The sequence below is a fragment of the Dendrobates tinctorius genome, unplaced genomic scaffold (genome assembly GCF_039654945.1).
Source record: "Dendrobates tinctorius isolate UK_male_01 unplaced genomic scaffold, ASM3965494v1 ptg000014l, whole genome shotgun sequence".
Lineage (NCBI taxonomy): Eukaryota > Metazoa > Chordata > Amphibia > Anura > Dendrobatidae > Dendrobates > Dendrobates tinctorius.
The window spans coordinates 7,118,042-7,133,468 of NW_027361682.1; the positions used below are offsets into that span (position 1 = coordinate 7,118,042).

General features: G+C 47.1%; 1 pseudogene; it reads left to right on the forward strand.

The window, feature by feature from the left end:
• LOC141074205 (uncharacterized) overlaps nucleotides 1-15,427 on the forward strand; it is a 93,503-nt pseudogene continuing 78,076 nt past the window's right edge.

Below are 15,427 nucleotides of genomic sequence, written 5' to 3' on the forward strand. Positions count from 1 at the left end.
GCAGAGTCCTGCATACACTGAGCTTCCTGATCATGTGACCCCTGACTCCTCCCCTCCTGTGACCTCATCCCAGGTCCTGTGCGCACAGAGCAGCCATATATGTGGTGTGCGGCTCTGCAGGTGGAGGTAGGTGCGGGAGATTCCCCATTACTGGGCACAAGGGGCAGGGGACATTAACCCCTTCAGCGCTGCGGTCAAGTCTGTGTCAGATTACATTGGGTCACTTCCCTCCTGACGGCACTCGCTGCTCTGTTACTGTACCGTCTCCGTTATGGCCGTCGCTCGCTCCATGTTGTCACTGTCAGGAGATATTAATGTTCTATCATATGTAAGGGTTCGTTCCCACTTGTGATGAAATTGGACGAATGCAATCCGATAAAAAAAATGGATTGCATTCAGACCAGTGTTATTCTTTGATTCTGTGCTCATCTGTGTTTTTTTTCCAGTTTAGATCAGATCACTATCAGACTGGAAAAAAGTCGCAGCATACTGCGGTTGTAATCAGAAATCGGATTGCATCCCGCTATAGAAGTCAATGGGTGCGAGAAAAAAAATCATACAGCACTCGGACCATGCCACTGCTGTCTGATTTATACACACCGATCACATTTGAAAAGCCGGCAATTCACAGTAAACTTACACTGACAGGATAGAATAGAATAAATATATACACATAGGATACATAGATATAAAGATATCAGTCACACACACACACACACATATATATGTTAAATGCCGGCAATTCATCTGCTGCAGACATTAATATCACAGCGTGACATGTTAGAATAGAATAGATATATACAGTACACATAGAATACAGAGATATATAGATGTCAGTGACGCACACACACATACACTCACTGGCCACTTTATTAGGTACACCTGTCCAACTGTGTGTTAAGACTTAATTTCTAATCAGCCAATCACATGGCGGCAACTCAGTGCATTTAGGCATGTAGACATGGTCAAGACAATCTCCTGCAGTTCAAACCGAGCATCAGTATGGGGAAGAAAGGTGATTTGAGTGCCTTTGAACGTGGCATGATTGTTGGTGCCAGAAGGGCTGGTCTGAGTATTTCAGAAACTGCTGATCTACTGGGATTTTCACGCACAACCATCTCTAGGGTTTACAGAGAATGGTCCGAAAAAGAAAAAAAATCCAGTGAGCGGCAGTTCTGTGGCCGGAAATGCCTTGTTGATGCCAGAGGTCAGAGGAGAATGGGCATACTGGTTCGAGCTGATAGAAAGGCAACAGTGACTCAAATTGCCACCCGTTACAACCAAGGTAGGCAGAAGAGCATCTCTGAACGCACAGTGCGTCGAACTTTGAGGCAGATGGGCTACAGCAGCAGAAGACCACACTGGGTACCACTCCTCTCAGCTAAGAACAGGCATCTGATGGCTACTTTCAGCAGGATAATGCGCCATGTCATAAAGCTCGAATCATCTCAGATTGGTTTCTTGAACATGACAATGAGTTCACTGTACTCAAATGGCCTCCTCAGTCACCAGATCTCAATCCAATAGAGCATCTTTGGGATGTGGTGGAACGGGAGATTCGCATCAGGGATGTGCAGCCGACAAATCTGCGCCAACTGTGTGATGCCATCATGTCAATATGGTCCAAAATCTCTGAGGAATGCTTCCAGCACCTTGTTGAATCTCTGCCACGAAGAATTGAGGCAGTTCTGAAGGCAAAAGGGGGTCCAACCCGTTACTAGCATGGTGTACCTAATAAAGTGGCCAGTGAGTGTATATATGTATATATATGTTACAGAGATAGAAGAAAAGCCGGCAATTCAGCAGCCGTGTAGTGTGAAATCACAGCAGGAGCCAACAGGATAGAAGAAATGGATTACATACAGTAAATACACAAAGAATAGGTAGATAAATAGATGTGTGACAAATACAATTAGTACAGTGTGTGTGCAGCTTCCTGTACATGTATTTAAGCAATAAAATATTATTTTTCAGAAAAAAATAACGTGGGCTCCTGTGCAATTTTCTTAACCAGCAGAGGGTAAGCCGACGGCTGGGGCAGATGTTTATAGCCTGGGAAGGGGATAATACCTATGGAGCTTCCCAGGCTATTTTTATTAGCTCACAACTAGTGTTGAGCGATACCTTCGAATATCGGGAAATATCGGATCAGATTGGATCGGACCGATACCCAAAAATATCGGATATCGCCGATTCCGATACCGGAAACCAATGCAAGTCAATGGGACAGAAATATCGTAATTAAAATAAACCCTTTCTTTCCTTGTAGCTTAATTCTACATGAAGGAAAACAACTAAGAATAATGTAGAATGTATTGGGGGAGGTGGAGGAGACATTAAAGGCATAGAGGTTTAGCCCAATCAAATGGCATAGCAGGAATAATTTTTTTTTTTAAGACGTTCGGAGTTACAAAAATATTGACTATGTTAACCTCTTTTATATTTTGTCAGATATGTATGTTTCACTACTTCCATGCTCTTCACCTTCTTTTTTACTTCTCCCACACTTTCTCCTTCATGATCCTCAGCAGGAGCAGCATCTTTTTCATCAACTTCTTCTTCACCTTATTCATCTTCTTCTTCTTCTTCACCTTCTTCCTATTATTCTTTTTTTTTACATTCTTCATATTCTTCTTATTCAACTATTATTCTTCTTCATATTCTACTTCTTCATCTTCTTCCTATTCTTCTTCATCATATTCTTATTTGTGACAGGCATTCCTGTAGTTGTTATCTATAAAAGTTTGAAGATTACACCTTCCGTTCTGCCTGTCACAAAAGATTTGCAACAGGATTTGTCCCCGTTCAGTTTGGCCTGCAGCAGCAGGCATTTTCCAGGGGCACCACGAGGAGGAACGGACTCACCCCCATACACTGCTTAGTCTTCTTCTGCTTATAATTTAGATAATATCTTTTGCTCTGATTTTTAGTCTTATGCTTAATGTTCTTCTGCTTTTTGTTCTTCTGCTTCTTGGTCTTCTGTCTCTTGTTTTTCTGTATCTTGGGGGTTGTCTTCATGTTCTTTGTCCTATTGGTCATCTTCTTCAGGGTCATCTTTTTGGTCTTCTTTGGGGTGGTCTTCAGGGTCGTCATCTTTGGGGTCGTCGTCTTCTTCGGGGTGGTCTTCAGGGTCGTCTTCTTCAGGGTCATCGTCTTCGGGGTCGTCTTCTTCGGGGTGGTCTTGTTATGGATGAGTCACCGAAGGAGGAAAAAACAAAAATAATAGCTAAGTCCAGAAAACCAGGGAAGTTGGAAGCTATCGGATTGCAGACCCCTGAACCTATCCACAACAACTAGCAGTAGCCATGGGGGGTTCCTACAGAGCCCTAGACCCCTCGATCACAGCCGGAGAACTAAATTAGTCTAAAGACAGAAAGGGGAAATCTAAACTGCCCCAGAGCAGACCCCAAAGCAATAGGCAGCCCCCAACATATAATGACTGTGAGGCAAGATGAAAAACACTAACACAGATAGAAAGATAGGTTGAGCAAATGATGGGGCCCAAGCTAACTAAATAGGACAGGATAGAAAAGCTGCTGTCTGCAATCCGCAAAAACCCTATCCAAAAATGAACCAACAGACTGATAGGAAAAACAGGCCCTGAAGTCGCTAGGCTTCAAAAAGACTATATCAGCACTCAGGTATATTCTGAAGACAGAGCCAGAGATCAACAGATAAGAGACAAAAATGGAATTCAGCTCACCCCCGGCCGGGGATGGCTGAACTCCAAAAAACAAGGCAAACAAAACCAGAACTAAAGTGTACAAAAGGCAGAGCAAAACTTAGCTTTGAGAAGCAGAAATCAGACTGGTCTCCAAGAATCCAGCAGGAAATCACCAGCAAGGCAGCAGGGCGTCGGCTGCCTTATATCCAGTCATCAGTTCCTGTGACCCAGTCATCATCTACCTGCTCAGCTGTTTGGTGATCAGCCTCACTACCTTCCTTCGCCAGAAGAGGGAGTTCATCAGACCTCACTGGTGAAGGGAAAAATGAACTCACAACAGTACCTCCCCCTTGAGGAGGGGTCACCGAACCCTCATCCATGCCACCAGGGCGATCAGGGTGAGCCCGATGAAAGGCACGCACCAATCTTTCGGCATGAATATCAGAGGCAGAGACCCAGGAATTATCCTCCTGACCATAACCCTTCCACTTAACCAAATACTGGAGTCTCCGTCTAGCCAGACGGGAATCCAGTATCTTCTCTACCTCATATTCCATGTTACCTTCAACCAATACAGGGTCAGGAGGTGCCACCCCAGAAACTACTGGTTCAACAAACCTCTTCAACAAGGACTTATGGAACACATTATGAATCTTAAACGTGACAGGAAGAGCCAACCGAAAAGAGACCGGATTAATAATCTCTAAGGTCCAATAAATCTAGGCTTAAACTTAGGAGAAGCCACCTTCATAGCAATATTTTTTGATGACAACCAAACCATATCACCCACATTAAACTGGGGACCGATGGTCCTATGCCGGTTGGAAAACCGCTGGGCCTTTTCCTGGGAGAGAGACAACTTATCCACCACTTGGTCCTAGAATGTGGTGCATTCTCTCCACCACAGTGTCAACACCTGGGCAGGCAGAAGGCTCCACCTGCCCTGAAGAAAATCGAGAATGAAACCCAAAGTTACAAAAAAAAGGTGACATCAAAGTGGCAGAACTAGCTCTATTATTTAAAGCAAATTCGGCCAAGGGCAAAAATGAAACCCAATCATCCTGATCAGCCAAAATAAAACATCTCAAATACGACTCCAAGGTCTGGTTTGTTCTCTCCGTCTGCCCATTGGTCTGAGGGTGAAAAGCAGAGGAGAAGGACAACTGAATTCCCAGCATGGAACAGAAAGTCCTCCAAAATCTAGACACAAACTGAACTCCTCTGTCAGACACAATGTTCTCAGGAATCCCGTGCAAGCGAACTACCTGTTGCAAAAACAAGGGCACCAACTCAGGAAGATGGCAACTTAAAATCCATTGAAATATGGGTCCATGGCCTCTTGGGCACCGGCAAAGGCATCAACAACCCACTAGAGCGAGAACAAGGTTTAGACCGGGAGCAAGTCCCACAGGACTGCACAAAATTCCTGACATCACGAGACAAGGCGGGCCACCAAAAAGACCGACTCACCAGATCTCTAGTACCAAAAATACCTGGATGACCAGCCAATGCAGAGCAATGAAATTCAGACATCACTCTCTTCCTCCACTGGTCAGGAACATACAACTTTCCACTGGGACAATGCTCAGGTTTGTCCTCCTGAAACTCTTCCAGAGCACGTCTCAAATCGGGCGAGATGGCAGAAAGAACTACCCCCTCGCCTAAGATGGTAGCAGGCTTGGTCACAACAGGAGAATCAGCAAAGAAACTCCTAGAGAGGGCGTCTGCCTTGACATTCGTAGTGCCAGGAAGAAAAGAGATCACAAAATCAAAACATGTGAAAAACAAGGCCCACCTAGCCTGTCTAGGATTCAAGCGTTTGGCCGACTCCGGGTAAATCAAATTCTTGTGGTCAGTAAGGACCACAACCTGGTGTTTAGCTCCCTCCAACCAATGTCTCCACTCCTCAAAAGCCCATTTCATGGCCAACAGTTCCCAATTCCCCACATCATAGTTACGTTCGGATGGGGAGAACTTTTGGGAAAAGAAAGCACAGGGATTCATTTTAGATGTCACAGGATCTTTTTGGGACAAAACGGCTCCTGCACCAATCTCAGAGGCATCCACCTCTACCTGAAATGGGAGTGAGACATCAGGTTGCCGCAGAACTGGAGCAGAGGTGAATCTTCGCTTCAGCTCCTGAAAGGAAGAAACAGCCTCTGGAGACCAATTCAGCACATCAGCACCCTTCTTAGTCAAATCAGTCAATGGCTTGGCAATACTAGAAAAATTAGCTATAAATTTCCGATAAAAATTAGCAAAACCCAAAAACTTCTGAAGGGACTTCAAAGAAGTGGGCTGAACCCAATTATAAATGGCCTGTACCTTGGCCGGGTCCATTTCAATAGTTGATGGAGACAAAATGAATCCCAAAAATTAAATCCTCTGTACCCCAAAAAGGCATTTCGATCCCTTGACATACAGGGAATTCTCCCTCAAAATCCGGAACACAGTCCGAACATGTTCCACATGAGAGTCCCAATCCTTGGAAAAGATCAAAATATCATCCAGATAGATAATCAAAAATTTATCCACAAAGTCTCGGAAAATATCGTTCATGAAGGATTGGAAGACAGAAGGAGCTATAGTGAGCCCAAAAGGCATCACCAGGTACTCAAAATGTCCCTCCTGAGTATTAAACGCCATCTTCCATTCATCCCCATGCTTAATGCGAATAAGATTATACGCCCCCCTGAGGTCAAGCTTGGTAAACCAGCAAGCACCTTTAACTCTGGAGAATAGATCAGAAATCAGGGGTAACGGATACTGATATTTAATAGTAATTTTGTTGAGGGCATGATAGTCAATACAAGGCCTTAATGAACCATCTTTTTTAGCCACGAAAAAAAACCCAGCACCTAAGGGTGAAGAGGATGGTCTAATATGACCCTTCTCCAACGACTCCTTAATATAGGATCGCATAGCCTCGTGCTCGGGTACAGATAAATTGAAAAGCCGACCCTTGGGAAATTTACACCCCGGGCTCAGCTCAATTGCACAGTCATAACTCCTATGAGAAGCCAAAGACGCAGACTCATTCTCACTAAATACATCATAAAAGTCAGCCAAATAGTCAGGAACATCATGCGACTGGGGAGAGGTGGAGAAAACAGGAGCATCACTAAGGGCACACCGACAACCCCAACTCACCACAGACACAGATTTCCAATCCAAAACTGGATTATGGATTTGCAACCAGGGAAACCCCAGAACAATGGTATCATGCAAATCATGCAACACCAAAAATCTGCAATTTTCTTGATGGTCTGGGGCAACCCGCATTACCATCTGGGTCCAAAACTGAGGTTTATTTTTAGCCAAAGGAGTCGCAACAATACCCCTCAAAGGGATAGGCGTCCGCAAAGGCGTCATAGGAAATCCACAACGTTTAGCAAAATCCAAGTCCATCAGGTTCAGAGCTGCTCCCGAATCCACAAAAGCCTTGGCGGAAAATGTGGACAAGGAGCAGATCAGAGTAATTGCCAGAAGAAACTTAGGTTGAACACCACCCACAGAAAACGTGTGAGCGCAACGTTTCTCTCGTTTAGGGCAGACAGAAATAATATGCGAGGCATCTCCACAAAAAAAAACACAGCTTATTATGCCTTCTGAACTCCTGATGTTGCGCCCTGGACAAAACTCTATCACATTGCATAGGTTCAGACATTTGTTCAACAGGTGACAACACCTCTCGTGCGGTCTTGCGTTCACGCAAACGCTGATCAACCTGAATGGCTAATGACAGAATCGTCAAGACCAGAGGGAACAGGAAATCCCACCATAGTATCTTTTACGGTTTCTGACAAACCTTTCCGAAAGAGAGCTGCCAAGGCATCATCATTCCAGGTAGTAAGGACCAACCACTTTCGGAATTTTTGACAGTACAACTCTGCAGAATCCCGACCCTGGCTCAATGCCAACAGGGCCTTTTCAGCCTGATCAATAGCATTAGGTTCATCATACAACAACCCCAAGACTTGAAAAAATGCATCCACATTATTTAGAATAGGATCATCAGGTTTCAAAGAAAACGCCCAATCCTGGGGATCGCCGCGCAGCAAAGAGATGACAATTTTAACCCGCTGCGCGGAGCTCCCCGACGAGTTAGGCTTCAAGGCAAAAAATAATTTACAATTATTCTTGAAATTCAAAAATTTAGACCGATCCCCAAAAGCACATCAGGAGTGGGGATCTTTGGTTCAGCAGCATGTGAATGAGTAAGATAGGCGGAAATTCCCCGCACTTCCGCAGCGAGCTGCTCCACACGATCAGACAATTGCTTCATCTCCATTGAGAGAAAAAAAAAATTCCCCCTACGGCCTTAGAGATATAGAGGAAAAAACATACACAAAGAAATTCTGACACCTTTTTTTTTCTTTTTTTACAATTCTTTCCTTCTATTGAGTACCCTAGGATCTGCGGTATGGCTGGTGATTGTGTTATGGATGAGTCACCGAAGGAGGAAAAAACAAAAATAATAGCTAAGTCCAGAAAACCAGAGAAGTTGGAAGCTATCGGATTGCAGACCCCTGAACCTATCCACAACAACTAGCAGTAGCCGTGGGGGGTTCCTACGGAGCCCTAGACCCCTCGATCACAGCCGGAGAACTAAATTAGCCTAAAGACAGAAAGGAGAAATCTAAACTGCCCCAGAGCAGACCCCAAAGCAATAGGCAGCCCCCAACATATAATGACTGTGAAGAAAGATGAAAAACACTAACACAGATAGAAAGATAGGTTGAGGAAATGATGGGGCCCAAGCTAACTAAATAGGACAGGATAGGAAAACTGCTGTCTGCAATCCGCAAAAAAGACTATATCAGCACTCAGGTATATTCTGAAGACAGAGCCAGAGATCAACAGATAAGAGACAAAAATGGAATTCAGCTCACCCCCGGCCGGGGATGGCTGAACTCCAAAAAATAAGGCAAACAAAACCAGAACAAAAGTATACAAAAGGCAGAGCAAAACTTAGCTTTGAGAAGCAGAAATCAGACTGGTCTCCAAGAATCCAGCAGGAAATCACTAGCAAGGCAGCAGGGCGTCGGCTGCCTTTTATCCAGTCATCAGTTCCTGTGACCCAGTCATCATCTACCTGCTCAGCTGTTTGGTAATCAGACTCACTACCTTCCTTCGCCAGAAGAGGGAGTTCATCAGACCTCACTGGTGAAGGGAAAAATGAACTCACAACAGGTCTTCAGGGTCGTCGTCTTCAGGGTCGTCGTCAGGGAGATCCAGAGTGATTACCAAAAACCATTTCAAAAAGCTTGAACTTGGAAATGTAGCAGAAGGTACAAGAACTACCGAGGACCAGCTGACGGTGCTGGAACCTGGAGGGGCAGCAGAAGGAACAAGAGCCAATGCACTACCAAGGACCAGCTGATGGTACTGGAACCCAGTTACTAAGCAGGAGGTACCTGTGCCAGAAAGCACTACCAAGGACCAGCAGACGTTGCTGGAACTCGGATACCGAGAAGGAGGCACCTAAGCCAAAGGCACTGCCGAGAACCAGCTGACGGTACTGGAACCCGGATGGGTAGCAGAAGCTACAAGAGCCAATGGAACTACCGAGGACCAGCTGATGGTGCTGGAACCCGGAGGGGCAGCAGAAGGAACAAGAGCCAATGGCACTACCGAGGACCAGCTGATGGTACTGGAACCCGGTTACTAAGCAGGAGGTACCTGTGCTATAAAGCACTACCAAGGACCAGCAGACATTGCTGGAACTCGGATACCGAGAAGGAGGCACCTAAGCCAAAGGCACTGCCGAGAACCAGCTGACGGTACTGGAACCCGGATGGGTAGCAGAAGCGACCCATGAAAAACAAAGTTGCAAGGCCGCGAGTCAGCTGCAGTTACCGAAACCCACAGTCCTACAGGGGGTGCTTGTCCTATTGGCACTATGGAACCAGCCTTTATTGCCAGATCCCGCCGCCCACATAGGAAGCACCTAAACTGCAGGCACCATAGAGTCGGCTAACCCGACTGCAACACGACAGGACAAAGTTTTGGAGGCAAAGTGACGTAGACACTACCCGGAAACAGCTGGCGTGCTGGAACCAGGCTGGGCAGGAGGGAGTACCCGTGCCAAAGACACTGCCGGGAACCAGCTGGCAGTGCTGGAACCCAGGGTAAATACTACAAACAGAGTGGAGACAGAGGCCGGCTACTTGGAGCAAGTTTAAAATCTGTAGTTGTGTGAGTGTGGACAGAGCAGGAGAAATTGCCAGACACACAGCTGGGGATCAGCTGACATTACTGAACCCCAATAACACTGAAGCATATGTTGATTGTGCAGACGGCACTTCTGAGCAGCAACTGGCGGTGTTGGAGCCCAGGGTCAATAGTACAGAGTGGAGGCAGAGGCCTAATTGGAGCAAGTTTAAAATCTGTAGTTGTGTGAGTGTGGACAGAGCAGGAGAAATTGCCGGACACACAGCGGGGATCAGCTGACGTTACTGAACCCCAATAACACTGGAGCATATGTTGACTGTGCAGACGGCACATCTGAGCAGCAACTGGCTGTGTTGGAGCCCAGGGTTAATACTACAAACATAGTGGAGCCAGAGGCCTAATTAGATCAAGATTAATATCTGTTGTAGACTACTACTGATTTTAAACTTGCTCCAATTAGACCTCTGGCTCCACTCTGTTTCTAGTATTTACCCTGGGCTCCAACACCGCCAGTTGCTGCTCTGAAGTGCCGTCTGCACAGTCAACACTTGCTCCTGTGTTATTGGGGTTCAGTAACGTCAGCTGATCCCCTGCTGTGTGTCCGGCAATTTCTCCTGCTCTGTCCACATTCCCACTAGGAGAAATTGCCAGACACACAGCAGGGGATCAGCTGACTTTACTGAACCCCAGTAACACAGGAGCCAAGTATTGATTGTGCAGACGGCACTTCTGAGCAGCAACTGGCGGTGTTGGAGCCCAGTGTTAATACTAGAGACAGAGTGGAGCCAGAGGCCTAATTGGAGCAAGTTTGAAATCAGTAGTAGTCTGAATGTGGACAGAGCAGGAGACATTGCCGGACACACAGCAGGGGAGCAGCTGACGTTACTGAACCCCTGTAACACAGGAGCAAGTGTTGATTGTGCAGACGGCACTTCTGAGCAGCAACTGGCAGTGTTAGAGCCCAGGGTAAATACTAGAGACAGAGTGGAGCCAGAGGCCTAATTGGAGCAAGTTTGAAATCAGTAGTAGTGTGAATGTGGACAGAGCAGGAGACATTGCCGGACACACAGCAGGTGAGCAGCTGACGTTACTGAACCCCAGTAACACAGGAGCAAGTGTTGATTGTGCAGACGGCACTTCTGAGCAGCAACTGGCGGTGTTAGAGCCCAGGGTAAATACTAGAGACAGAGTGGAGCCAGAGGCCTAATTGGAGCAAGTTTGAAATCAGTAGTAGTGTGAATGTGGACAGAGCAGGAGACATTGCCGGACACACAGCAGGGGAGCAGCTGACGTTACTGAACCCTAGTAACACAGGAGCAAGTGTTGATTGTGCAGACGGCACTTCTGAGCAGCAACTGGCGGTGTTGGAGCCCAGAGTAAATACTAGAGACAGAGTGGAGCCAGAGGCCTAATTGGAGCAAGTTTGAAATCAGCAGTAGTGTGAATGTGGACAGAGCAGGAGACATTGCCGGACACACAGCAGGGGAGCAGCTGACATTACTGAACCCCAATAACGCAGGAGCTAGTGTTTTTCTGTGCAGATGGCACTTCTGAGCAGCAACTGGCAGTGTTGGAGCCCAGGGATTACAGTTCAGGTGGTAGAAACATGAACACAACAGGAGACCAGGATACTGTTGCCAACCAATTATTTAATCTGGAAGAGGACTGGCAAATTCCGGCGAGATCCAGGCCTTGTTCATTTTCAGAAAAGTAAGCCGGTCAACGTTATCGGAGGATAGTCGCATGCGACGGTCTGTTAGTACCCCACCTGCGTCACTGAAGACGCGTTCCGATAATACACTAGCAGCAGGGCAAGCCAGCACCTCCAATGAATACTGGCTAAGCTCTGGCCATGTATCCAGCTTAGAGACCCAAAACTTGAAGGGGGAAGAGCCGTCTGGAAGTACACTGAGAGGGCAAGACATGTAGTCTGTCACCATCTGACGGAAACGTTGCCTCCTGCTGACTGGAGCCGTCTGTGATGGTGTAGACATTTGTGGCGGGGACACAAAACTTTGCCACATTTGGGCCATACTGGTCTTAACTTGTGCTGAGGCGCTGCTTCTGCTCCCTCTTTGTGCAGAGCTTCCTCCACTGCCTCGACCCACAGAGCTGCTTTGTAAAGCACTAGCAGCACTGCTCTCGGGTGGAATGGAGAACATGATGGAATCATAGAATCATAGAATCGTAGAGTTGGAAGGGATCTCCTGGGCCATCTGGTCCAACCCCCTGCTCAAAGCAGGATTCGCTAAATCATCCCAGTTAGATGTCTGTCCAGCCTCTGTTTGAAGACTTCCATTGAAGGAGAACTCACCACTTCTCGTGGCAGCCTGTTCCACTCATTGATCACTCTAACTGACAAAAAGTTTTTTCTAATATCTAATCTGTGTCTCCTCCCATTCAGTTTCATCCCATTGCTTCTAGTCTTTCCTTGTGCAAATGAGAATAAAGTTGATCCTTCTACAATGTGACAGCCCTTTAAATATTTGTAGAAAGCTATTAAGTCTCCTCTCAGTCTTCTCTTTTGCAAACTAAACATTCCCAAATCCTGCAACCTTTCCTCATAAGACAGGGTTTGCAGACCGGTCACCATTCTGGTCGCTCTTTTCTGAACTTGCTCCAGTTTGTTGATGTCTTTTTTAAAATGTGGTGCCCAAAACTGGACACAATATTCCAGATGAGGTCTGACCAAAGAGGAGTAGAGGGAAATAATTACTTCACGTGATCTAGACTGTATGCTTCTGTTAATACATCCTAGAATTGCATTTGCCTTTTTTGCTGCTGCATCACACTGTTGACTCATATTCAGTCTGTGATCTATTAGTATACCCAAGTCTTTTTCACATGTGCTGTCACTTAGCCCTATTCCTCCCATTCTATATATGCTTTTTTCATTTTTATTGCCCAGATGTAGTACTTTGCATTTCTCCCTGTTAAAAACCATTCTGTTAGTTGCTGCCCACTTCTCCAGTTTATTTAAATCTTTTTGAATCCTCTCTCTCTCTTCTCTAGTATTAGCTATCCCTCCTAGCTTTGTGTCATCAGCAAATTTAATCAGTTTACCCTCAATTCCTTCATCTAAATCGTTGATAAAGATGTTGAACAATACAGGGCCTCACATTGTGTCACCTGCCTAGGCCTTTGTGAGGAACCACGTTGCGCAGACTGTCCAGAAGCAGATGGCATTTGTGACTCCTCATCCTCCACCTCTTCCAAAACCTCCTCCCTTAGTGCTTGCAGTGGTTTTTGAAGCAGATAAGGGGGACAGTCATGCTGACTAGTGCATCATCTGCACTCGCCATCCGCGTGGAATCATCGAAGGCACGCAAAACATGGCAGATGTCCTTCATAGAGGCCCACTCAGTGGTGGTGAAGTGTGAACGGCGCGCAGTACGACTTGTTTGCGCCTGATGCAGCTGGTACTCCATTACTGCTGCCTGCTGCTCACACAACCGCTCCAACATATGTAACATTGAATTGCACCTGGTGGGTAGGTCACATATGATGGGATGTTCCGGAAGGCGGAATCGGCGCTGCAGAGCTGTAATGCGCGATCTTGCCATGCTGGAACGCCGCAAGTGAGCGCACTGTATGCGGACCTTGTGCAGCAGTGCATGAAGATCCTGATAGTCCCTCAAAAAACTCTGCATGACCAAGTTGAGCACATGTGCCAGACATTGGATGTGAGTGAGGTTGCCTAGGCCCAGAGCTGCCACCAGATTTCGGCCATTGTCACACACCACCAAGCCTGGCTGGAGATTCACTGGCACAAACCACACGTCGCTTTCCTGCTTGATGGCATTCCAGAGCTCCTGCGCTGTGTGGCTTCGATTCCCCAAAGAAATTTCAGTACGGCCTGTTGACATTTGATCACGGCTGTGCTCATTTCGGTCGTAGCAGGTAAGCGTTCACGGGTCCATGTGGAGGTAGACCGTGACGGCTCCTGCAGCGCTGATTCAGAGGAACTGGAGTATGAGGAGGAGTCAATGTGTACAGACTGGATTCCTGCAATCCTTGGAGTTGGCAGAACATGTACAGCGCCACTCTCAAGATCTGTACCCGGCTCCACAACATTTACCCAATGGGCAGTGAGGGAAAGGTATCGTCCCTGTCCATGGTTACTGGTCCACGCATCGGTGGTCAGGTGGACCTTGCTAATGACGGCGTTTATTAGCGCATGTTTAATTTCCCTCCACATGCTTTTGCAAGGCAGGGACGGCTTGCCTGCTGAAATAAAAGCGGCTGGGCACGGTGTATTGTGGGACTGCCAATGCCATGAAGTTACGGAAGGTGTCAGTCTCCACCAGCCTGAATGAGAGCATTTCAAGGGACAGTAGTTTTGCAATGCCAGCATTCAGAGCCTGTGCTCGGGGATGGTTTGCCGAGTCTGGCCACCTTTTCTCCCATGCCTGTGCTACCGATGGCTGTAGAGTGGCCTGGGAGTGTGAGAATGACAGGGAACGTGGTGCTGTGGGTGGAATTACACTGGGTCTCTGTACAAAAGTGCCAGAGGTTCTTCCATGGCGATCCTGTGAGGAAGCCGAACCAGCTGTGTGTGAGCTGGAGGAAGAGGCTACAACATGAGCTGAAGAGGTGGTAGGTGGTGCTGTAGGTTGGCCTACGTCTTCAGTGTGTCTTTGTAACTCCACCACGTGCTTGGTCCGCACATGTTTCCACATATTTGTGGTATTGAGGTTGCTGACACTTTTCCCTCTTTTGACTTTCTGATTACACAGCTTGCATTTGACAAAGCAAATGTCATCTGCAACTGTGTCAAAAAAGGACCACGCACTGCAAGTCCCGGGAGCGCCCGTTTTGGGTTTTGGAAGAGGAATGCTCCTAATGGGTGCCGAAGTGGAGGCTACAGGCAACCAAGTCTTCCCCCTCCCTCTCCCTCCTGTTTTGGCCATTCGGGGAATCTCTTCCTCAGAGCTGCTCCCACCACCTTCCTGTTCCCCACGCCATGATGGGTCAAGGACCTCATCATCTATGCTACCCTCTTCAAACACCTGCTTCTCCTGGGTAGTCTCGCCAGCACAGTACGCACCAGAAAGTGGCACCTGAGTCTCATCATCAGATGCGTACTAAGGTGTGCTGACCATAGGCACTGGCCCACCCGCCTCTTCAGATTCAGAGAGACAAAGCAGCTGCGCATCACTGCATACTCCCTCTTCTTCACATTCTATAATGCTGCTTGGCTGGCCCCCCTCTTTTCAAGCCAAGAGATTCAGAGAACAGAAGTAGAGATGGCTCCTGTCCAGGGCTCTGTGACTGCCTTGGCAATTTGGCAGGTGGTGAAGAGACAGATGGTTGCTCTTCATCACTCTGGACCCGAGAGGATGTGGAAGTAATTGAAGTCAATGCGTTAGCTGCCATCCATCCGACAACGGCTTCAATTTGTTTGTCCCGCAGCAGTGGGGTTCGGCGAGCTCCTACAAAGCTGCACATAAAGGACTGTTCCCTGGTAAAACTGGGGGATGCTGAGTCACTGGTGCCCACAGCAGGCACCGAATCCCCATGTCCACTCCCTGCTGAAACTCCACGCCCATGACCACGTGCCTTACTCCCTGCCTTCTTCATCTTGGTAGA